This window comes from Callithrix jacchus, chromosome 8 (genome assembly GCF_049354715.1).
Source record: "Callithrix jacchus isolate 240 chromosome 8, calJac240_pri, whole genome shotgun sequence".
In the NCBI taxonomy this organism is placed as follows: domain Eukaryota; kingdom Metazoa; phylum Chordata; class Mammalia; order Primates; family Cebidae; genus Callithrix; species Callithrix jacchus.
Genome location: NC_133509.1, coordinates 6831981 through 6855006, shown reverse-complemented (window position 1 = coordinate 6855006; position 23026 = coordinate 6831981). Strand labels below are relative to the sequence as shown.

General features: G+C 41.2%; 1 protein-coding gene, 1 long non-coding RNA gene and 1 pseudogene across 3 annotated transcripts in view; 2 read left to right on the top strand and 1 right to left on the bottom strand.

The window, feature by feature from the left end:
• LOC144577268 (uncharacterized) overlaps positions 1 to 23026 on the top strand; it is a 476463-nt gene that overhangs the window by 287193 nt on the left and 166244 nt on the right. The gene's annotated exons all lie outside the window — the stretch shown is intronic.
• Positions 6910 to 17195, bottom strand: LOC144577531 (uncharacterized). The gene is made up of 3 exons (XR_013521663.1): positions 17159 to 17195; positions 9386 to 9483; positions 6910 to 7003 (listed from the first exon to the last, which is right to left on the bottom strand). It is a non-coding gene; the product is annotated as an uncharacterized LOC144577531 (long non-coding RNA).
• Positions 8245 to 15459, top strand: LOC128928892 (mesoderm-specific transcript homolog protein pseudogene; annotated as a pseudogene).

Sequence of the window (23026 nt, the reverse complement as noted above, 5' to 3'; positions counted from 1 at the left end):
AGAAAAAAATATAAATGCTTTCAATAACTTGAACCAGAGTGGCTGTGATTGGCAATTTTATGTGTCAACTCGACTGCATCCCAGGAGGCCCAGAAATCTCGTTAAACATGTTCTCTGGGTATGTCTGTGAGGGTGTTTCCAGAAGAGGTTAGCATTTAGATCGGTGGACTGAGTAAAGCAGATAGAACAAAAAAATGGAGGAGGGAAAATTTGCTCTTTCTGTGCCAAACCCTTGAGCTGGAACATCGATCTTCTCCTTCACGCAGAGTTCCTGGTTTTCATGCCTTCCGTCTTGGCCTGGAATCTACATCATTGGCTCATCAGCTCTCAGGCCTTCCAGGTACATTACCAGTGTTTCCGAGTCTTCAGCTCACAGTGGATATATTTTGAGACTTGGCCTCCTTAAGTGTGGGAGCCAATATCTTATAATAAATTTATCCATCTCTATCTATCTGTCTATCTCTATGTATCATCTATCTATCCATCCGTCTATCTATATCTGTCTATCTATCTAGCTATCTATATCTATATCTGTCTATCCATCTATCTATATCTATATCTGTCTATCTATCTATATCTATATCTATCTTCATCTATCTATATCTATCTATCTATATCTCTGTCTATATCTATATCTGTCTATCATCTATTCATCTATCTATATCTATATCTATCTATATCTATCTATCTCTATGTATCATCTATCTATCAATATCTGTATCTGTCTATCTATATCTATATCTATCTTCATCTATTTATATCTATATCTGTCTATCTATATCTATATCTGTCTATCTATATTTGTCTATCTATCTATATCTATCTATCTCTATCATCTATCTATCTATATCTGTATCTGTCTATCTATCTATATCTGTCTATCTATCTACCTACCTACCTACCTACCTACCTATCTATCTACCTATCTATCTGCTTTATTTATCTAGCTTGTTTCTCTGGAGGACCTGACTAATGAAGTGGCAAAACACCGCCAAGCCACTTACTTTAGGTGGCTTGCCTGGATAAATCAATGAAAGGGACTTGTGATTATCCAGGAGCTTCTTTATAGGTAAAGAGAATTCTAGAGGGGAGACAAAGTTGTTATTTATGGTTTAGGTTGGATTTTTGAGTCCTAGATACTTCCAGAATTATTCGAAACTTTTAAGTCTCTTACAAATAAGAACAATATCACAACAGAGATGATCTGAGGGAAGCACATCGGGCGACTGCCCTCCCACCCCGCCCCCTGCCCCGCCTCGGCCCCACGCCGGGACAATGGTGTCCTCACATTTAGGTACCGATTTCGGCTTCATATTTGCTTGCATCTCAGGCAAAGGAGGAAACATTTCTCCGCACAGGTGGCTTTCTTTTTCTGACAAAGAAACCACTCAAATTCATAACAGACAGATGCGTTTTTCTAGGACCAAACTAGAGCAGCAGTTTCTGAGAGGATGGCTTGCTGTTTCCTGTGAGAAGCTCTGCACAGCAGGTGTTAGGGTTCTGGGACTCCATGCAAGGAAAACTTGCGCATTTTGAATTTCGCTTCCAGGCAGTTGCTCTAGAGAACACCAGCCAATGGCATCCCAGGAGGATGAAACTATTGTTGCTGGGGTTTAATGCCTTAAGTTGACTTGACTTCTCCTGAGCTCCCAAAGCCGTCTGAACACCCTGCAGTCTTCTGTGCAAGGAAAATTGGAGGCTAAGACTGGAAGCCCCGCCCTCCAGGCTCTCTTCCATCACATTGTGCCTGCGTATCTGCTGTTGCCATGTGACTCTTTGCTGTGACAACAGCATATGCTATCAGCATTTCTTTTCTTTTCTTTTCTTTTCTTTTTTTTTAGACGGAGTTTCGCTCATTACCCAGGCTGGAGTGCACTGGCGCGATCTCGGCTCACCGCAACCTCCGCCTCCTGGGTTCAGGCAATTCTCCTGCCTCAGCCTCCTGAGTAGCTGGGATTACAGGCACGCACCACCATGCCCAGCTAATTTTTTTTGTATTTTTGGTAGAGACGGGGTTTCACCATGTTGACCAGGATGGTCTCGATCTCTCGACCTCGTGATCCACCCGCCTCGACCTCCCAAAGTGCTGGGATTACAGGCGTGAGCCACCGCACCAGTATTTCATTAAGCAAAAGCAAGTATGTTTTTCCTCTTTGCTCTGTTACCTATTTATCTACCATCTGGCTGGTTCGGAAGATGAAGGCTGGAAAGAAGTTTTTACTTCTTCTATGGCCAGGGGCTAGAGGAGAATTTCTAGACCAGGTAGAGGGAATTCTGTCCTTCCCTGTTGTGGCAGATGAGCCTCCCAGAGGCAACCTGCATGGTCAACACAGGTGGTTAGGAGGGCTCCATTTGGGACGATGGGAATCCTGAACTATTGAGGCTTTTCGCTGCTCTGCAGAATGGTTTGTGGAAGGTGGTGTCTCAGATTTTCTGCTCAAAGTGGCACAGATGGGGCTTCTGCAGGCATCTGGGCTACCAGTGGGAGCTGGTGGGTGTCAAGAGTGGGAAAGGAAAAGAGCAAGCTGTGACATCAAGGCTAGAGACGCAGCAATTCCGAATGAAATCTGGTTGAATCTAGTTTCCTCTTTTAAAATGAGTTGTTTTTTTCTCAGTGGGTCAAATATACAGGAAACAGATTATGAAATGTTATCCTAATCCACCTTCATAACCTGCCCTCTAGGTCAACAGAAACTTCAAGGCTTAGTGCTGCATTTTAATAGCGTAGTGCCTTTTTTTCCTGAACTGTTAGGAATCTTTTCTGTGCTTGCATATAGAAGACAGAAGGACAGCATTTTGAGCAAGTGAGAAACAAATCCATATTGTCAGGAGGAAAAGTTAATAAGTGCTTGGTCTCTTTTTAATTATTTTCTGTTGTTTAGGAGGAAAACAGGTTTTTGCTCCTGCTAACATGTTTTTAACATCTCTTGCCCAAGGTCATGTACAGTGGCCATCTTGGGAGATTCTAACTATGTGCCATTTCTTGCAAACTAGCAAGGCAGAAGTGCTTTTTATTTAAGGTTATTTTATTCCCTTTAATTTATCATTTTGAAATACATCTCTGTGAAATGAAGCCTCGAATCATAAGAAAAATGAGCAAAGGCTTATTATTGCTATGTGGCTAATTGAAACGGACCCACCCAAATGAACCTACCCTGACCTTGCCTAAGCAAGGTCCTGTCAGCTGGTAAAAAGAAATCAACCACTACCTGTGGAACCTGGTAGCGGCAAAGTGAAAAACACACATCCTGGGGAAATTCTACCAAGGTGTTCCAGACTTCTCAGGTAGATCCCTGTCATGTTTTCCAGCTTGGGGGATGGTCCCTGCCTTGATGCCATTTGAAAGATAATACATCATGAAGCCATTAAGAGTGAGGTGTATAAGAGAGAAGTTCATCCTTCTATTAAGGAAGACATCTTCACCTAGGAGCAATTTTGCTCCCCAGGAGATATTTGGCAATATACAGAGACATTTTTGGTTGTCACAATGGGAAGAGAGTACCAGCTATGCTGCTAGGCATCCCGCAGTGCATAGGAACACCCTTGGAGCAAAGATTTACCCAACCCAAAATGAATCTTCCTTTCAGTATGGGAACATGAGATCCTTCAATATCTACAAAGAGACCATTCTCACTTTAAAAATATTTCAGCAGTATTTTCAGTACCAATTCTCACTCCTCCCTGAAGCTTCTAGTGCTCCATGGGAAGCTGAGGTGGTTAATGCAGATTCAAATGATTGATTAAGAAATACAGAGAGAGTCTTCCAAACCATTTGTCTTGCCCTTGTCCTTAATCTTGATTTGCCCTGTAGGTTACTCTTATCATAAAGACAATATGAATGACTGTCTCAGTGCCTTTCCTCATTAATGCTGCTAGAAATTGATGAGTAGCTCTCTGGAACTGTGGATTTTTTGGCAAGAATTATAGCTCTTATTTATTTTGGAGGACCCATGCAGCTTTCTAAGCAAATATATATAGAAAATTCCCCCCAAAATAAACATTACAAGTAATTGCCTGATAGATGAAGTTGACATTTTGGCTTTGTGATTTGCTACGATATGTAAAAATCTAATTTTCTCCATGGAATGATGCCACTGCAAAATTGTGAGTAAATTAGAATCAGTGGTTTACTTAGAATATGAGTAATAACTTCTGTTATGATGTATCAACATTTATTTACTGTTTCTTAAATTGACCTAAATCCACTTGGCAGAATGTTAACTAGATGAGTAAATATGGCAGCAGAGTGATAGAGACTTCAGTTTTTCCTTTCTGGGCTTATGTGTCAAAAATCTCTTCGAAAGTGTACTTGATGATTGAAGTTTTGAGATCTTTTGTACACTTTTGAATTGACAAAAAATAAGTTCATCGAGTCTGTAATAAATTCAATGTTTATCCAAATCAAAGGTTCTTAGTGCTTTACCACCTGATCTGTAAGACAAGCCTGGAGGAGTGCTTTTTTAATAATCAATTTCTACATCTTAATATTCCCAATCACCATATAAAGAATTAGAATGTCATAACAGACAGTCAAAGCAATGGAAAAAATCTACCTCATAGAGATACATTTGCAATGAATAAAAAATGTTTGCAAACTAACAACATCTTCAAATAAATAGTTAACAAAAAGTTGCTCATTAATTGTAACCCTAAAACAGAAAACAAGGGACTTTGCATGTTTTGGTAGCCTGCCTTAAGCTCTTGTTAACATTTCAAAATTCACTGGAAACCTCTAATAGAAGCTAATTTTTTAAAAAATCTACTTTAAGCTTTTTAAAAATGATAATTGTAATGGCCACGTATCTTGGAATCATATGTAGTCCTTTTGATGGGTTGATTTACAAGTGAGGTAAGTTACCTTGTGTATCAATATTTCTGTCCTTTAAATTTATTTTAAGAGCCACGTGTGAATAAATATACGAGGGTGCTCATCACAGTACTTTACATTATAAACAAAAGATTAGAAATAATTAAATGTTCTAAATTGTGGAACTAAATAAATTTTAGTATAATATTTAATAGAATATCTTGTAGCCATTAAAAATGATGATGTAAAATAGGACTGACAGAATAATGATGAACCAGTGAGTGGAGACAACTTTTTACCAACAGCATGCATAATATTATGTAATTTTTGATGTATATATGTTTGATGGTCAGCCTCTAAGATGGCCTCCTGTGACCCTTACTTCCTTTTCTCCCAGCTACCCGTGTCTCCCTGTCCCGCCACCATTGGATAGGTTTGACTAACATAACCAAATGTAATGTACAGAAATGATAGTGATGTGTGACTTCTGAGGCAAAGCATGCATGACATTGCAGCCTCTGAATTGCTGTCTTGAATCACTGTTTCTGGGGAAAGCCAGCTGCCACATAAGTATGACTCAAGCAAGTATGTGGAAAGGTCCATGTAGCAAGGAACTGAGGCCTCCTACCAAACCAAGCCAGGGTGTGCCGTGTTGGAAGCAAATCCTGTAGCCCCAGTGAAGCCTTCCATTGACAATTTCTTGACTATAACTACATGAGAAGCCCTGAGTGAGAACCACCCAGGTAAGCCACTCCCAAATTCCTGACACACAAAAACTGTATGAAATGATAAATATTTGTTGTTTGAGCCACTAGGTTTTGGGGTAATTTGTTACATGGCAGTAGATAGCTATTGTATTTTTGAAAAAAACATGGAAAATTGTATTTCAAAATATTAGCAATGAATATATCTAAGTGATACGATGAGATTGTAGATGAGTTTTACGTCCATTTTATACTTTCATATACCGTCTCTATGTTTTGTTTTGTTTTTTTGAGACGGAGTTTCACTTTTGTTACCCAGGCTGGAGAGCAATGGCGTGATCTTGGCTCACCGCAACCTCCGCCTCCTGGGTTCAGGCAATTCTCCCGCCTCAGCCTCCTGAGTAGCTGGGATTACAGGCACGTGCCACCGTGCCCAGAAAATTTTTTGTATTTTTAGTAGATGCGGGGTTTCGCCATGTTGACCAGGATGGTCTCGATCTCTTGATCTCGTGATCTACCCGCCTCGGCCTCCCAAAGTGCTGGGATTACAGGCTTGAGCCACCACACCCAGCCCCTGTCTCTATGTTTTTAATAAACATATATACTATTTATAGGGGGAAATACTTCATTTTGAAGAATATTCTTCCTTTTGGGGAAGGAGGTGAAATTAGATTTCTAGAACTTTGTATCCTGGTCAAAGGTTCCAAATTCTATGGGTGAGCAGTAGTGAGATTAGGGAAAGCAGCTATAATTGTCACCTTCTGGCAAATGTGCCAGAGGATGAAGAACAGGAAGACAGTTTTGTGTCACTGAAATTAAAGCAAGTTGAACAAAGGCTTTCCACCATCTTCCTGGTGACTATAGTTAAGACAGCTAAACAACAGTGGATCTATGGAAACAGTAAAATGTCTGCATAGATACATGCATATTTTATATGTCTTGAATGAGTTGAGTTTTGCTCTGGGATTAAGAGAGAGTAAAGCTGTTCTGCTATGCAGGGAAACAGGGAGCCTACATAGTGGTAGTTGGTTGCTAAGATTAATTCTCCTACTGTCTGTCATACTGTCTGAAATTCTACGATTAAGATTTAAGTCCTTTGAGCCTTGGGTAGTTCTGTAATCACCCAACAGAGTACTTCTTGCCCACTGCACAGATAAAGTCAATTCATTGAGATACCAGTGTTGCAGTAGAGAAAGAGTTTAATAGTCACCAGTTTAGCCAAGTGGAAGAATGGGAGATGTTGCTCAAAGCTTATAGGCTAGGGTTTAATGGATAATTTGGTAGCAGGGGGCTAGGGAATGGGTGCTGATGATTGGTTGGGGATGAAATCAAAGGAGTGTCCAAACTGTCTTCATGTGCTGACTCAGTTTCTAGGTGGGAGTCCGTTGCTTGGTATGAGCCATGAGTCTGAGTGGAGCCAGTTGGTAGTCAAAATGCAAAAGTCTGAAAATATCTTGCATCCAATCTTAGGCTTTGGCAATAATGATGTTATCTGTAAGAGCAGTTGAGAAAGTTACAAACCTTGTGACCTCTAGAACAATGGCTGGTTATCATTCCACTATACCCCTACCTTTTAGCAAAATTCAGGCCCTTCCCATAATCCTAACCGCATGCCTTTTCATTACAAAGGGGATCTTAGTCCCTGAGCAAAGAAGGGGTTAGTTCTGGGAAGGGACTGTTGCTATTTTTTTTTTTTAAAGTAAACAAACGCAGTTAGCTTGTAGGGTTAGAAGCAAGATCGAGTCAGATTAGGTTTCTCTCACTGATAATTTGTTCAAAGCCAGTTTCAGTTTTTGGTCCTCAGGGTCACCTGTGTAATGCCAAACACTTTTATCTGAGGTGCACATTATGGAGGACTCTGACAGCTATTAGAGAGTGAGATAATTCAGGAGTGAGATCAGGGGAGGCACTCAAGGGAAGCTGGGGATGAAGAAGGGAGAGAGAAAATAGGGGATTGGAATGCTGCCACGATAAACTGTTAGTTGACCTTCACCTGTTTTGTTGCCGAGAGAAATTTCTCTTTAGAGATTAATATTTCAAAATTTTCGATTGCAAATCAAAAATAGCCACATAATGACTTTTTAACAGTATCTCCAGATCAATAAAGGAATAAAGGTATTTCCAAGTAATCATGTAAATAATAAAATGTCGCTTTGTTTTTCTAAAGGTATTTAAGCTTGCTCTCCAATAACCTTACAAAACTCCAAGAAATCACCCTACCTTCCCTGACCCTGCCTCCTCAGGAGCAGAATTTATCCTTATATTTCTGTGTGGCTACACCGTACCCGAGAGTCCAGTGCTCTCCACACCCAGGAAGTAGATGTCTCTTCAGATGCATTAATGCCATCCCTAATTATAGGGCATACACCAGTTTCTCATGTCTAAATTGACCTGTAACATTCATTTGTCTGCTGGTTCCATTTTTCAATGGAACTCCTTCCCTCTAACCAGGATCCCCACATGCCTGTCTCATTTGTCCTCTTTCCACTTTGCTGTGCACCACCTTCCTCCTCACTGATACTCCTTACTAAATTTTCTTAGCCCTTTAAGCCATGTATCGTGTTACCTACAGCTGCTGAGCGATAGTGGCAAAGACAGAATTACAACCCCATCTCCCGCTATGAAGGTTAATTTTTTTTTTTTTGAGACGGAGTTTCGCTCTTGTTACCCAGGCTGGAGTGCAATGGCGCAATCTCGGCTCACCGCAACCTCCGCCCCCTGGGTTCAGGCAATTCTCCTGCCTCAGCCTCCTGAGTAGCTGGGATTACAGGCATGCACCACCGTGCCCAGCTAATTGTTGTGTAATTTTTAGTAGAGATGGGGTTTCTCCATGTTGACCAGGATGGTCTCGATCTGTTGACCTCGTGATCCACCCGCCTCGGCCTCCCAAAGTGCTGGGATTACAGGCTTGAGCCACCGCGCCCGGCCGAAGGTTAATTTTATGTGTCAACTTGACTAGGTTAAGAGATGCTCAGATACTTGGTAACATTATTTCTGGATGTGTCTTTGCGGGTGTTTCCGGAAGAGATCAGCATTTGAATCAGTGGACTGTGTAAAGAAGATCACTGTCCCCAATGTAGGTAGGCACCATCCAATCTGTTGATGGCCCAGATGTAACGAAAAGGTTGAGGAAGGGTGAATTCTTTCTTGCTTCTCCAGAAGAGCTGGAGCATCCCTCTTCTCCTGCCCTCAGACATCAGGGCTCAAGGTTCTCAGGCCTTCAGACTTCAGAAGTTAGACTGGTGGCCCCCCTAGTTCTGAGGCCTTAGAACTCAGACTGAATTATCTCACTGGCTTCCCTGGTTCTCCAGCTTGCAGATAGCAGGGTGTGGGATTTTTCAGCCTCCATCATCACATGGGCTAATTCCCATAATAAATCTCTGTCTGTCTGTCTGTCTGTCTGTCTGTCTGTCTATGCACCTGTTCATCCATCTTACTAATTCTGCTGCTCTTGTGATCCCTGACCTCCTGCCTCTCTCAGCCCAGTGCTTTTTTCTCTTACTTAATCTGTATATAATTATTATGCTCTGGATCGAGGAATTCTACCTTTTTAACTTGTGTTTTATCATATGTTCTGGCCTCCTGCAAGCCACTTACCCTCAATTTATCCTCCATCTTGCTGCAAGAATGATCTTTCCACACATAAATTTGACTGTATCAATACCCTGCTGGAAGCTGCTTTATGGATTCCTTGCCCATAGGATGAAGTTCTAGCTCAACAGCAAGTTATAAAAGGCTTTCCACATCCTAGCCGCAGCCCAGCTGTATTGGTTACTTACTGCTGTGTAACAAACTACCTTAAAAATCACAGCTAAAACCAGCAACCATTAATTATTATAGCTCAAGTGTCTCTATGTCAGCTGGAGGCTCTGACCTTGGCATGTCTGGGCCACGTTACTGGGGGCAGCTCTGCTTCCTGCGTTTCACGTCCTTCTCCTGGAAACAGTGGGCTAGCCCAGGCATGTTCTTGGCCTGGCAATGGAAGAAGCACAGTGAGAGAAAGAAAATGTACAAATCCTCTGGAGACCTAAGTTTGTATCTGGCACACTGTCACTTCTGCCTTATTCTGTTGGTCAAAGCCAGTCCCATAGCCAAGCCCAGAGCCAGAGAAGGAAGGCTTAGTCAAATTCCATGGCACAGGGTGTGGATTCAGAGAAGCGGGTAAAGAATGGAAGCCTTAAATGCAATTTACCGTATCAGCTCTGTAGTCTTGTCTCCTAACGTTTCCTACCTGGAAGATTTTAGGACGTTTGCTCCTGCTATATTAATTGTTTTTAGGTCGACAAATTAGACTCTCATCGTACTTTTCTGATTTGAATGCTTTTGTCCAGTGTTTTTGCTCCGATCTGATAGCTCTTTACACTTCTGTGTATATCCCACCCTGCACAATAATACCTTCTTATTAATTAATTTATTTATTTTGAGATGGAGTCTTGCTCTGTCTCCAGGCTAGAGTGTAGTGGCACAATCTCGGCTCAGTGCAACCTCCATCTCCTGGATTCAAGCAGTTCTTCTGCCTCAGCCTCCCAAGTAGCTGGGATTACAGGTGCCCACTACCATACCCAGCTAATTTTTGCATTTTCAGTAAAGATGGGGTTTCATCATGTTGACCAGGCTGGTCTCAAACTGCAGGTGATCCGCCCGCCTCAGCCTCCCAGAATGCTGGGATTATAGGCGTTAAGCCACCACACCCGGCCTGCTTTCTTATTTTTTAACACTCAAGTTAGGACCATCTCCAGAAAAGCCTCTGTGGAGGGCTAAGTTCAGTTTACATGGGCTTGGAAGAGCTAAGAGTTAGTATCTCCCCTCAATGCTTTGTTCAGTTTTGACATGTCGGAACATTGGAATCAGCACCCATGGAAATATTTTCACCACAGAAATTGGCAAATACAAATTGGAGCTTGTTCTCTTTTCCTGAAGATTGTGCTGTTAAAGCTTGAGCAGCACCACACTGAAGCCTGTCTTAACGCACTCACCTCTTCGGTCTGTTCTTCTATTATTCTAAATACCTACATTCCTTGTGTCGTCCTAAATTTCCTCATGTATCCCCCAGCTAGATGGTAAGTCCCAGTAGTCAAATAATGTGTCTTATTGGTCTCAGGATTCCCAGCACTGAGCATATCAACACTCAATGGATGCATAAGTATGCGTAAAATGAAACATGTAGGTTACCAGCTATTGTTTGGGTTGAGAGGATGGCCATAAGTTATGAGGGCATCACAGAAAGGTTTGCCCAGAAACACATAGACACACACACACACACACACACACACACACACACACACCCCTCTACCTTTTTTCTCCGGCCTACCACTGCTCGTTGCATCAAATCTCTAGCAAGTCCCAGAGGGTAATATTCATCCTCCTAAAAGGAGACTAGTGAGAGCGAGTCCTTTACCATCTATTGCTATGTTGGTGTGGAATCATTTCTTGAAAGATTCAGAAAATATAACAGAGGGTTCTTTTGAAGCATGTTTTAAGAGGTGCATTTTGAGGGAGCAGAGGCAGTGGTGTAGTCTATCGCAACCAGGCTTTCCGTAGATTGGGGACTGAGAGTGTAAAAAATGGAATTGAAGGGTGGGGCTCATGCTTGTAATCCCAGCACTTTGGGAGGCTGAGGCAGATGGAGCACCTGAGGTCAGGAGTTCAAGACCAGCCTGGCCAACATAGTGAAACCCCATCTTTACTAAAAATGCAAATAATTAGCTGGGTATGTCCAGCTTTTCGGGAGGCTGAGGCAGGAGAATCACTTGAACCCAAGAGGCAGAGGTTGCAGTGAGCTGAGATCACGCCACTGCACTCCAGCCTGGGCAACAAGAGCAAAACTCTGTCTCAAAAAAAAAAAAAAAAAAAAAGAAAAAAGAAAAAAGGAATTGAAGACTTCCACTGAAATGACACAAAGATGATGGACACATGGGAAATGCTGCACTTAATACAGTGAGTCATGGGCACTTCTGCTTTGGTCTAGACTGAATAAGGGGCATTGAGTTGAAGGTACTTATTGTGGGAGGATATATTCACAGGTAACCTTTTGGAAGTGCCTTGACCTATTTTTCCTTTTAAGCTGCACACAGCCTAATTCTGATTTTGAAGAAGTGTTTCTAAAGTTTCTAGAGTGTAAGATTAATCCTCAGTGTCTGTGGCCTTTTTAATGACAGCTTTGACTTTTAAAGTGGAACCAAATTTCGTTTGGAAAATGAGCCAAGAAAACACATCTCTGTTAACAAATTGAGCCTTGGTGCTGTCGTTCTGTCATTCCCACTTCTAAGGTAAACGCGTAGCAGTAATTTGAGATGTGCAAAGAGCTGGCATCCAGAGCTAGCATGGGGTAGAGCTGGGGACTGCGGGGATGGTGGTGTCCAGTGGAGGAACAGCATTGTTTCACAGGTCACAGGGACGTAGGTAAACCAGGAGACCGATGTCCAATACCTGGAGACAGAGCAGAAAGGAGTCTTCTGAGGAGTAACAGGCTGCAAGCTGAACTAGAGAGCAGAGAGAGCTGTCCAGCGGAAAGGTTGGCAGTCTGGCTTGAAGCAGATGTAAATCTCCCATAGCTAAAACATGCGGGCCGGGCAATAAAGCACAAAGAGATCTTCAGAGTCTCTCCAGTGCTCACATCCCAAGCCCAGTGGGAGGGAAAGTCCTAATCCCTTCCTCAAAATACTTGCAGCCAAGGAGTAAATTTGGCTAAAGCTGCAACCAAGTCCAACTACAGATTAAATTGACTCAGCCTGCCACACTCACGACTGACCCAAAAGAGGTATGCCCTTTTCTGGAGGTAAATATTAGCACCTAAACATTTCTTTTTCTTTCGTAGAGATGGGGTCTCACTATGTTGTCCAGGCTGGTCTTGAACTCCTGGGTTCAAACGATCCTCCTGCCTCAGCCTTCCAAAGTGTTATGATTATAGGTGCAAGCCACCGTACCTGGCCAATGTTAGCACTTGTTAAGCTACTGTTCTTTAATATACAATTACTACCATACAATCAAAATTAAAGAAAGATGTGAAGGACCAAGAAGATAGGACCTGTGGTTAAGGGAGGTCAGTGGAAGCCAACCCAGAGATGGTTTTAATGTTTGAATTATCAGGCATGGAGTTTCAAATAAGTAGAAAAAAATCTCTTAAAATACCTGGTGAAAAGCAGGTGCGAATCAATAGGAAACATAAGCACAGAGCTAAACACTATTAAAAAGAACCTAATGAAAATCTTATGAATAAAATGATATTGGAAGTCAAAAATTTTTTCATGTGTTTAACAGCGAAGCGGACACAGCAAAGGAAAAGTGGGTTAATAGAAGCGCAATACCCGTAGACGTGCAAAACATACTGAGTAATGCCAAGCGAGCTGAAGAAGACCTAAATAATAAAGATATATATATACACCTTGTTAATGCCCCGCCCCACTCAGTGTTGTTCAGATGCTCATTCTCCCTAACCTGATCTATAGATAGACGATAGCTTCAGCACAAATGCAGCAAACCCTCTAAGTGTCACCTCTTGTCTCAGCCATAACTGTAAAGGCCAGTTTTGAGCATGCTTCAGACACCTTCCTAGAAGCCGAAACTGACAGAGCCTCTCGTGGGTTTCTTTGATGTCAAGTGGCGGGATGCTCAGAGGAAGCTGGTTGACAGCTCACGTACAAGTGGCCCATAGCTGTGGCCAAGAATGTAGTGCGTTCTTCTTTCTCTCTCCTTTCTTGATTTGCCCCCATTCCTGACTCTCAGCATCATACCCACACATAAACGTATTGTGGATCAGCCCAAAGATGTGCTTTTGAGGAATACAGATGACAATAACTGATTCAGCAGGCTTGAAAAAGTTCTATCTTATGCCAGCAGTGGAAAAATCCAAGAAGAAACTTGTACCATGGAAATGTCCGAAGGCTCAGAAACTAAAGACATTGGGTACCTCTGGAAGTGGGATGAAGAAAGGATAAGCACAGAAAGACTGTTTTAAAAAGTTAGATTTTGAATCTCCTTACCAATTCCGTTTGTTAGAATGACAGCCTTAGTGTCACCTTAGCAGAATTTTTGAGGTTTGTTCTCTCTAGTAAGGGGATCGAGGGCTAGGAGACATCGAGGCAATTGAGGGTAGAGATTTAGTGAAAATGTCCATGCTGAGTTTTTAAACCTCTCCTCTCCCTCTTCAGCCCCTTCACTTACTTTGTTTCTAGAATGCTGGCAGTCAGCTTTAGATCCTGTAGACAAGAGATTAATGGCCGGGCGCAGTGGCTCACGCCTGTAATCCCAGCACTTTGGGAGGCCAAGGTGAGTGGATCACAAGGTCAAGAGATTGAGACCATCCTGGTCAACATGGTGAAACCCCATCTCTACTAAAAATACAAAAAATTAGCTGGGCATGGCGGCGCGTGCCTGTAATCCCAGCTACTCGGGAGGCTGAGGCAGGAGAATTGCCTGAACCCAGGAGGCGGAGGTTGCGGTGAGCCGAGATCGCGCCATTGCACTCCAGCCTGGGTAACAAGGAGCCAAACTCCGTCTCCAAAAAAAAAAAAAAGACATTAGAAGACTCTACACTAAGAAATCCAACTAGCCAGCTTCCGCAACCAATTTCCCCAAACATGGAGTCTTGCAGCCCAGGTTTTAAACGGAATCAGGATGATGGGGTGGCGGGTCAAGGTGGGGCTGTTGGCCATCCCCATGCTTTTTGCATATCTGCAATCCCACCCCCTCAGCTCTCCCTTGCCCTTCACTCATGGAAGTCTTCAGGCAATTTTTTCACTTACATGGGACTGCGTGGGTGTGGGTGTGGGTGTGGGTGGAAGTCCAAAGTAACTTTTCTTTTACGTGGCTTTTCAACATCCAGCTGTGATTGATACAAGATTTGGGAAGGTCTCACCTTGAGGTTTCATTGAGTGATGTTGTCCTTGATTTTGTAGGCTTTGGCTTCAGTGACAAACTGAGACTGTATCAGTATTCCGTATCTGAGCAGGCCAGCATTGTGGAAGCGCTTTTGTGGCATCTGTCTGTCATATGGAAGTATCTTGAGATTCACTGTCCTCTCCTTCTCCAAAGCCTACTCAAAGATGAAGGTGTGCTGTCCGCCATCCTCACGCGGCTGATGAACTTACTTTGTTTTCTCTCGAGGTCTCATGCCAGTCTTTGGGCCGCACACTCAGCCTTCTGAGAGCGAGCTGTGGGACCTGCGGGCAGGTCTGCGGCAATGACAGGCACGTCACCACTGACAGTCTCTTAGACCACGTCAATCAGAGGAAGCAGTTTACAAGGCGCTGGGTGGGAGCTCTTGCCTCTGAAAGTATCCCCATTCGTTTTATCTATGGGCTATTGGATCCCATAAATCCCTATCCAGAATTTTTGGAGCTGTACGGGGAAATGCTGTTGTGGCCCGCAGCGTCCATTCTGGGTGATTGCATTAGTCACTATCCACAGATAAACGATCCCATGGACTTCTCAAATGCTTATATGGGTTTCATCAACTTCTGAGCTGGAAAGAGTAGCTTTCCTGTATTGGTTTCCCTACTCCCTTGTATGTTGTATATTCCCCTTAGGAAGAATTTCCCAGAAGACATCAAATACTATTCTCTCACAAACTCCTCTTTACTCAAATTGGTGAGCAGTATCTAGGAAGAAGCCAGCAGGAGCTCTGACCAAGGCTGACCTGAGAGTCCACCTCTCATGACTTTGACATCTGACCAAATGTATGGACTTGCCTTTGTTTTTGTGTTTTTAGGAAATTCTGATGAGCACTACTAGTCACTGATAAGTAAAACGCCTCGAAGGCTTTGTAACTCTTTGACATTTTCTAAAATATTTAGAAGTGCTAATGTCTGGTCCAGCCCTGATAGAAATTCTACAGTGAGAATGAGATGTGGGCTTCCTTACCTCTCACTGACTGGCTTTTTAAAAGTTCTTTATGCACTTGTACCAATCAGAGCTTAGTCTCCTTTATCATACCTTTGGATATAGTTTCATCAGCGGTTTTTAATTATAAACATCTTGTTAAAAGAGATAGTGGTTTAAATAATGTACATATTCTAAGTATGATTTAGCCAGGCGCGGTGGCTCACGCCTATAATCCCAGCACTTTCGGAGGCCGAGGTGGGTGGATCACAAAGTCAAGAGATCGAGACCATCCTGGTCAACATGGTGAAACCCCGTCTCTACTAAAAATACAAAAATTAGCTGGGCATGGTGGCACCTGCCTGTAATCCCAGCTACTCAGGAGGCTGAGGCAGGAGAATTGCCTGAACCCAGGAGGCGGAGGTTGCAGTGAGCCGAGGTCATGCCATTGCACTCCAGCCTGGGTAACAAGAGCAAAACTCCATCTCAAAAAAAAAAAAAAAAAAAAAAGACTATGATTTACCTACACATTACATAGATTTTATAAAGCTACTAAACCAGCATATCCTTACTCTGTCAGAGTAGTGAACCTAATTAAACATGTTTCATTTCTGAATAAATTGAACTAAATCCAAACTTTACAGAATTTCCTGCAATCACAAGACATTAAGGACCAATAGCATCTGTGCCAGAGATTTACTGTTATTAGCTGGGAAGACCAATTCTAACAGCAAATAACAATCGGAGACTCCTCATACCTCATTGCTTAGAAGCCTGTCTCTCTTGAGCTACCACAGAAGGGAAGGGATTGTTTTGTAGTCCAACTCACCATGCAGAATGTACATTGATTCCTCTGTGATGACTGCTTACCTCCCCATTGCCTATGCCAGAGAGGCTTTCTCATGGATCTCAGTAATCCCTGTACTTCACAGACAGGAAACTTCCAGAAAGTTTAAGACCAAATTCTGAAAGATTTGCGAGCAAATGGTGCTGAATACTTTTTTTAAGCCACATTTCATTGTCTTAGTGAAAGCAGGATTATTAAGTGATTATTTTAAATTTATTTTTTTAAATTAGCAACTTCAAGTGTAACAACTTTGAAACTAGAATATTTTCTATCAATAAAAATGAACTGTGACCAAAATGATCCAACTAGCATAAGAGAAAAGAGTTCTAAAGATACTGCGATTGGGCCTAGTGCAGTGACTCATGCCTGTAATTCCTGAAAGTTGGGAAGCTGAGGTGGGCAGATCACTTGAGGCCAGGAGTTCAAGACCAGCCTAGACAACATCCTAAAAACCTGTCTCTACTAAAAATACAAAAATTAGCTGGGCATGGTGGCGCCCACCTATAATCCCAGCTACTTGAGATGCCGAGGCAGGAGAATCACTTGAACTGGGGAGACAGAGGTTGCAGTGAGCCAAGATCACACCGCTGCATTCCAGCAGTGATAGAGCAAGATTCTGTCTCAAAAAAAGAAAAAGATACTGGCATTCAGATTTCCCCAAATAAATAACTGAGTCAGAATGCCACATTCAGCAGGTCTCACCATTTGGACAGATTTTCCAATCAGTTTTTTTTAAATCCCATTTTTAAATATGAAGACATAGCTATGAACTGGTAAACACCCAAGGAAGCCTGCAACATGAGTGACAGATATCGAAACAACTAACAGAAAACAGTAAAACTTGGAAGAAGTGGAGACAATGCAGGAGGATGAAACTTCAGAAAGGAAAAAGGAACTATGATCAATAGCCTCTGAAATGTAAGAGGATTCATGAAACAAGAAGAGGTTTTGGTAAAAAAATAAAGAGCAATGAACACTTACCTTGATTGTTTGTGCTGCTTGAATAGAGTAATGAGACTGAGTAATTGACTAAAGAATAGAAATATATTTCTCTCATCGTTCTGGTGGCTGGGAAGTCCAAGCTCAAGGTACTAACAGTTTTGGTGTCTCAAGAGGGCCTGGTCTACACTTCCAAGGTGGTGCCTTGGAGCCTTCGTCCTCCAGAGGGGAAGAATGCTGTTCCTCAAACAGCAGAAGAGCAGTGACTCACTCTCAGACGCTCTTTTAACTTTTCATGGAGTCACTAATCCATTCACGAGTGCTCCGCCCATTTGGCCCCATCTCTCAACACTGTTACATTGGGAATACACTTTCGACATGAGTTTTGGAGGGGACAAAAACATTCAAACCATGAAAATTAAAAGTATAGTATATACATAACATTCAATAGAAACCTCATAAGATAAAGTTGAGAAAACCTTTTTTAAAATAAAGAAAAATAAACCATCAAAAATGAAGATGAAATAAATGACAGAATATGTAAGACAATTTTGTTACTTCCCCCTTATTATATCCTGCATTTGAATGATAGGAATTCCAGAAAAGAATGGAGGACATGCGGCATATTATTGTAAAATTTCAGAACACAGGATAAAGAAAAAAAATCTATAAGGTTTCAGAGGGAAGGAGAGAAAAATGAAACAAGCCATATATGAAGAATCAAGGATAAGATTTCACACCACCACCAGATGCTAGCAACCGAACAGTATCTTTTAAAATCCTGAGCAAACGCATTTTCCCACTAGATTTCTGTACCCAAGTAAACTAGCAATAAAGGCTAGACCAAAGACAATTTGGACTTTCAGGGGCTCACAAAAGTTACTCTCATGTACCTTTACCCAGGACGCTAGCTGCTGGACAATGTGCTTCACAAAAATAAAAGCATTAAAGACATTGGATCCAAGAAGAAAGAAGTGAGAGAAATTCTCAACACTTTGGTGAAATGGATTCTCAGGAATAGAGTGTGAAGGAGACCTAGAGTGGGACAGGTCAGAAGATGCCAGGAAAGAGTCATCCAGGTAAAGAAAGAGATAGAATACCCTCATGTGCCTGAATACATAGAGGAAAGATTTGGGTACTTGGGGGAAAATACAGGCTGAATTAGAAACAGATAGAAAACTGGGCCCGTGGTGGCTCACGCCTGTAATCCCAGCACTTTGGGAGGCCGAGGTGCGTGGATCACGAGGTCAAGACATTGAGACCATCCTGGTCAACATGGTGAAACCCCGTCTCTACTAAACATACAAAAAATTAGGTGGGCATGGTGGCCTGTGCCTGTAATCCCAGCTACTCGGGAGGCTGAGGCAGGAGAATTGCCTGAACCCAGGAGGCGGAGGTTGCGGTGAGCCGAGATCGCGCCATTGCACTCCAGCCTGGGTAACAAGAGCGAAACTCCGTCTCAAAAAAAAAAAAAGGGGGGGGGGAATAAAGAAACAAATAGAAAACTAAACAAAAAAGAGAAAACCATTACTTTAGGAAAAGCAAAATTGTTCAAGAAGGGAAAAGTAAAGATAGTATACTGTATCTATACTGTTCATATCTATAGTTTCAATGCTATGAATAACATTGAAATTGTCATACGAATGCACACACTGAGTATTAATCTAAACAGAAATACGGTATAATTACACTGAGGGGATCGTGGGACAGAGTTTGTGTGAATGTGGGTGGCAGTATTGGTCGTGGGGTGGTGTGTGATAAAGGAATGGGAGATGATGAATGAGACCGAATTTCTTATTTTCCCTATATGATACCTAAAATGGGAAATTCAAAAGGTAGGACATACAAGGTCGTTATTTTTATATATGGGGGTAAATAACAAAGGAACAGTTAAAATAATTAAAAGTGGTTGCTGAATAGGAGGATGATTTGTTTTTGGAATAAGTCTCCTAGACTTGTTTGATTCTATAAATTATTTGAAAATCTAATTGTAAAGAAAATAAAAAAAATTAAACGTAATTGCATAATTATGGCATACTTTTAAAAAGCAAAGGAGCAAATACGGAGTGAGATTAAATTGGGAGGACAGGACTTGTCCATTCCCCACAGGAAATTGCAGGCTTAGATGGAACACTGTGAAGAAGAAATCTGGGAGCCCCTGAGGAGGTAGGGAGGTAGCCCTGTGTGTCATAGCGTTTGTACCTACATATTCCCACTGTCCAGTTTAAATCTAACTCAGCTCACATACATAATTTAATATTTGGAGGCAGCATTAAAATAAGTAAAAAGGAAATAATAAAATTTATTTTAATATTGTATTTGATTTAGCCGGGCGTAGTGGCTTGCACCTGTAATCCCAGCACTTTGAGAGGCTGAGGTGGGGGGATCATGAGGTCAGGGGTTCGAGACCAGCCTGACCAACATGGTGAAACCCGGTCTCTACTTAAAAATACAAAAATTAGGGCCGGGCGCGGTGGCTCACGCCTGTAATCCCAGCACTTTGGGAGGCCGAGGTGGGTGGATCACGAGGTCAAGAGATCGAGACCATCCTGGTCAACATGGTGAAACCCCGTCTCTACTAAAAATACAAAAAATTAGGTGGGCATGGTGGCGCGTGCCTGTAATCCCAGCTACTCAGGAGGCTGAGGCAGGAGAATTGCCTGAACCCAGGAGGCGGAGGTTGCGGTGAGCTGAGATCGCGCCATTGCACTCCAGCCTGGGTAACAAGAGCGAGAAACTCCATCTTAAACAAAAACAAAAACAAAACAAAACAAACATTAGCCGGGCATGGTGGTGCACACTTGTAATCCCAGCTACCTGGGAGGCTGAGGCAGGAGAATTGCTTGAACCCAGGAGGTGGAGATTGTAGTGAGCCGAGAGCGTGCTGTTGCACTCCAGCCAGGGTGACAGAGCGAGACTCCCTCTCAAAAAAAAAATAATAATAATATTGTGTTTGATTCAACCCAGTATACCTTAATTATGATCATCTCAACATCTGATAAGTATAAAAATTATTGAGATATTTTACATTATTTTCTCCATAGTAAGCCTTTAAACTCCATTGCGTGTTTTTTGTTTGTTTGTTTGTTTGTTTTTTGTTTTTTGTTTTTTGTTTTTTTGAGCTGGAGTTTCGCTCTCGTTACCCAGGCTGGAGTGCAATGGCACGATCTCGGCTCACCACAACCTCCGCCTCCTGGGTTCAGGCAATTCTCCTGCCTCAGCCTCCTGAGTAGCTGGGATTACAGGCACACGCCACCATGCCCAGCTAATTTTTTGTATTTTTAGTAGAGACGGGGTTTCACCATGTTGACCGGGATGGTCTCGATCTCTCATGATCCACCCGCCTCGGCCTCCCAAAGTGCTGGGATTACAGGCTTGAGCCACTGCGACCGGCCGCGTGTTTTATACTTAAATACATCTCAATTCAAATGTTAAATTTTCATCGAAAATGCCTGATCTATACTTAGATTTTATAAAATTTATAATTGAAAAAGTAGATTCATATATTCAAGTTGTTACAAAAAATTTTCCAATAAATGAATCTTGTGCCAAAACTTTTTCCCCTTAGTGTTTGCATTTTTATTTCTAAAACTGGTTCATCTTTTTGCTTCAAAGAATTAATTTGATTTTGAAGCAAAACCATATCAATTTTAAAACTGCATCTGTCCAAGTTCAATAAATTCATTAACTCTTGTATCATCAGTAATGTTAACATTGAATTCAAAAGAGTATTCCATAAGTTGAAAAGCAATTTTACATGTATCAATATAAACATAGCGAGGTTCACATTTTTCTTATAGTCTTTGCAGCCAATTTACCTAACAGTTGATTACAATTAAAATATGCGTGTTAATTGACGCTTTTAAAATACATATAAAAAACATCAGTAATTTGCTTTATGAAAAATTTATACTTCAACATAAATTCTTTTGGCTTTCTGTAGAACTTAAGTTTAAATCATTCATATGCAATCTGATATAGTTGAGAAAACATCAATCATGTTGCCATTTTTTACTGTTTTTTTTTTTGTTTGTTTCAAGAAAATCTTGAACTGGGGTTACTAGTATTGTAAGTCTTTATAAAAGTCTTCCACAACTCGTAAGTGGTCAACATTAAAGAGCACACAATCGTTAAATTTATCATTTTCTATTTTTTTCAATAGTTTCGTATACTTGTGTTTTACAACATGTACAGAATGATTTTAACAGCTGTATCCATGATACTTTTCATTTAAAAAATTTAGCACAAATATTTTCAGTGTGTCTGACACAATGGGATGAAGCAATGAGGGAAAAATCAGTCTCTTGTAAAATTCTGATAAATCTAGATTTTTAACCTAACGTAGCTAGCCTATTATCTGTCTTGATAAAAACTAGTTTGTTTTTTTTTTCATATCTAGCTGAAACCCCTCTTTGACATTCCTAAAATATTCAAAGCTATCTACACATAGAGTTGGTTTTTTTCTTAAGGTCAGACACAACATTTCTAAGTAAATTTGAAAGTGTTTTTAAGCAAAAATGAACCCAAATGTGTCCAGTATCAACTGGGCACAGTCTCTTACTCTTTGTGGCTTGTCTAAAGCTTTAAAAAAGCACTTTCTTCTTTTTCACATTTTAAATCAATTGATCTTTGACATTGTTAATCTTACATTCTACAATCACTTGTTTGATGGCATAATTGAAATTTTGCTTTTGTAAAGTATCTTTTAGTCCTTTCCTCCTAGTTTTCTAACAAAATTTCCACAACTGAAATGATTTCTTTTACCATCTCTCCGTCGAAACATGTGGGTTTGGGTTTGGTTTGGTTTGGATATTTGTGAAAGATTTCAAGCCATTTTATACCTGACCAGAGTTATAAGATCAGATTCCATCAAAAATTGCTTAAGAAATTTTCATTGAACATTTGATACTGATTGTAATTGACTAATTTATTTCTTCAGTTCTTTTTTAGCTGTTGAGAGAAACTCCTTATCAAATTTAATGTGTGTTTGCTTGAAATAGCTCTTAATATTGTCCTTGTTATTATCTTTTTTTTTTTTTTCTTAACAACTTTTTTGTTTGGCTTTGTGGCAGCCAACTGCAATTGCCATATGTTGTGAGATTTGGAACACACTTTCTTCCAGTCTTTCATTCCTCACTGTTTGGGTCTTGGGACTAACTTCTGCATCTCTACTCAATACCACCTCAGTAGTATGCCTTCATTTTAAATTTGAAAATCTGCCCATACTTATTTTTTCTAACTAGAAACATAATTTAATTATAATTAAAATAAGTATTTCAATTACCAATTACAATTTGCATATGAATTGCTATAACTGGAGCTGTCCGCATGAAATATTCAAATAAATGCATTATAATGTTACATTAGTGCATAGAAGAGCATCATTTGAACAGAGTCAGTCTGTCCACTGACTGGGTCAGCGATGTGTGTGTGAATAATGCTAGAAACATAACGACGCCTATGCAGTGCAGTGGGTAAAGGGAAATGCCGTCTTAACGACGCCTATGCAGTGCAGTGGGTAAAGGGAAATGCCGTCTTATCAAAACAGGGTGAAGTTGTATCGAAGAGGAAAATATTTTACAGTTTATCCGCATTTAACTTTAAAATTAAATACAGTTGAAATTGCAATTCCCCAGGTGCAGTAGTCTCATTCATGTGCTCCAAAGCTACGTGTGTCTAGTGGCCACTATTGGATGGTGCAACCTGGACTGTAGGAGAATGAGAACTGCTGGTTATGGTGCCAGGCATTTTGTTAGATAGACGGGTCTCAAAGAAAGGATCTCAGTTATTCCCCAGAACAGTCCTGTCTATCGTTACCCACATTGTACATGAAAAACGGAGACTCAGTGAGATTTAGTGACTTGTCCAGGGCCATATAGTCAATCAGTGAAGGAGCTGGAAAGCAGCTGT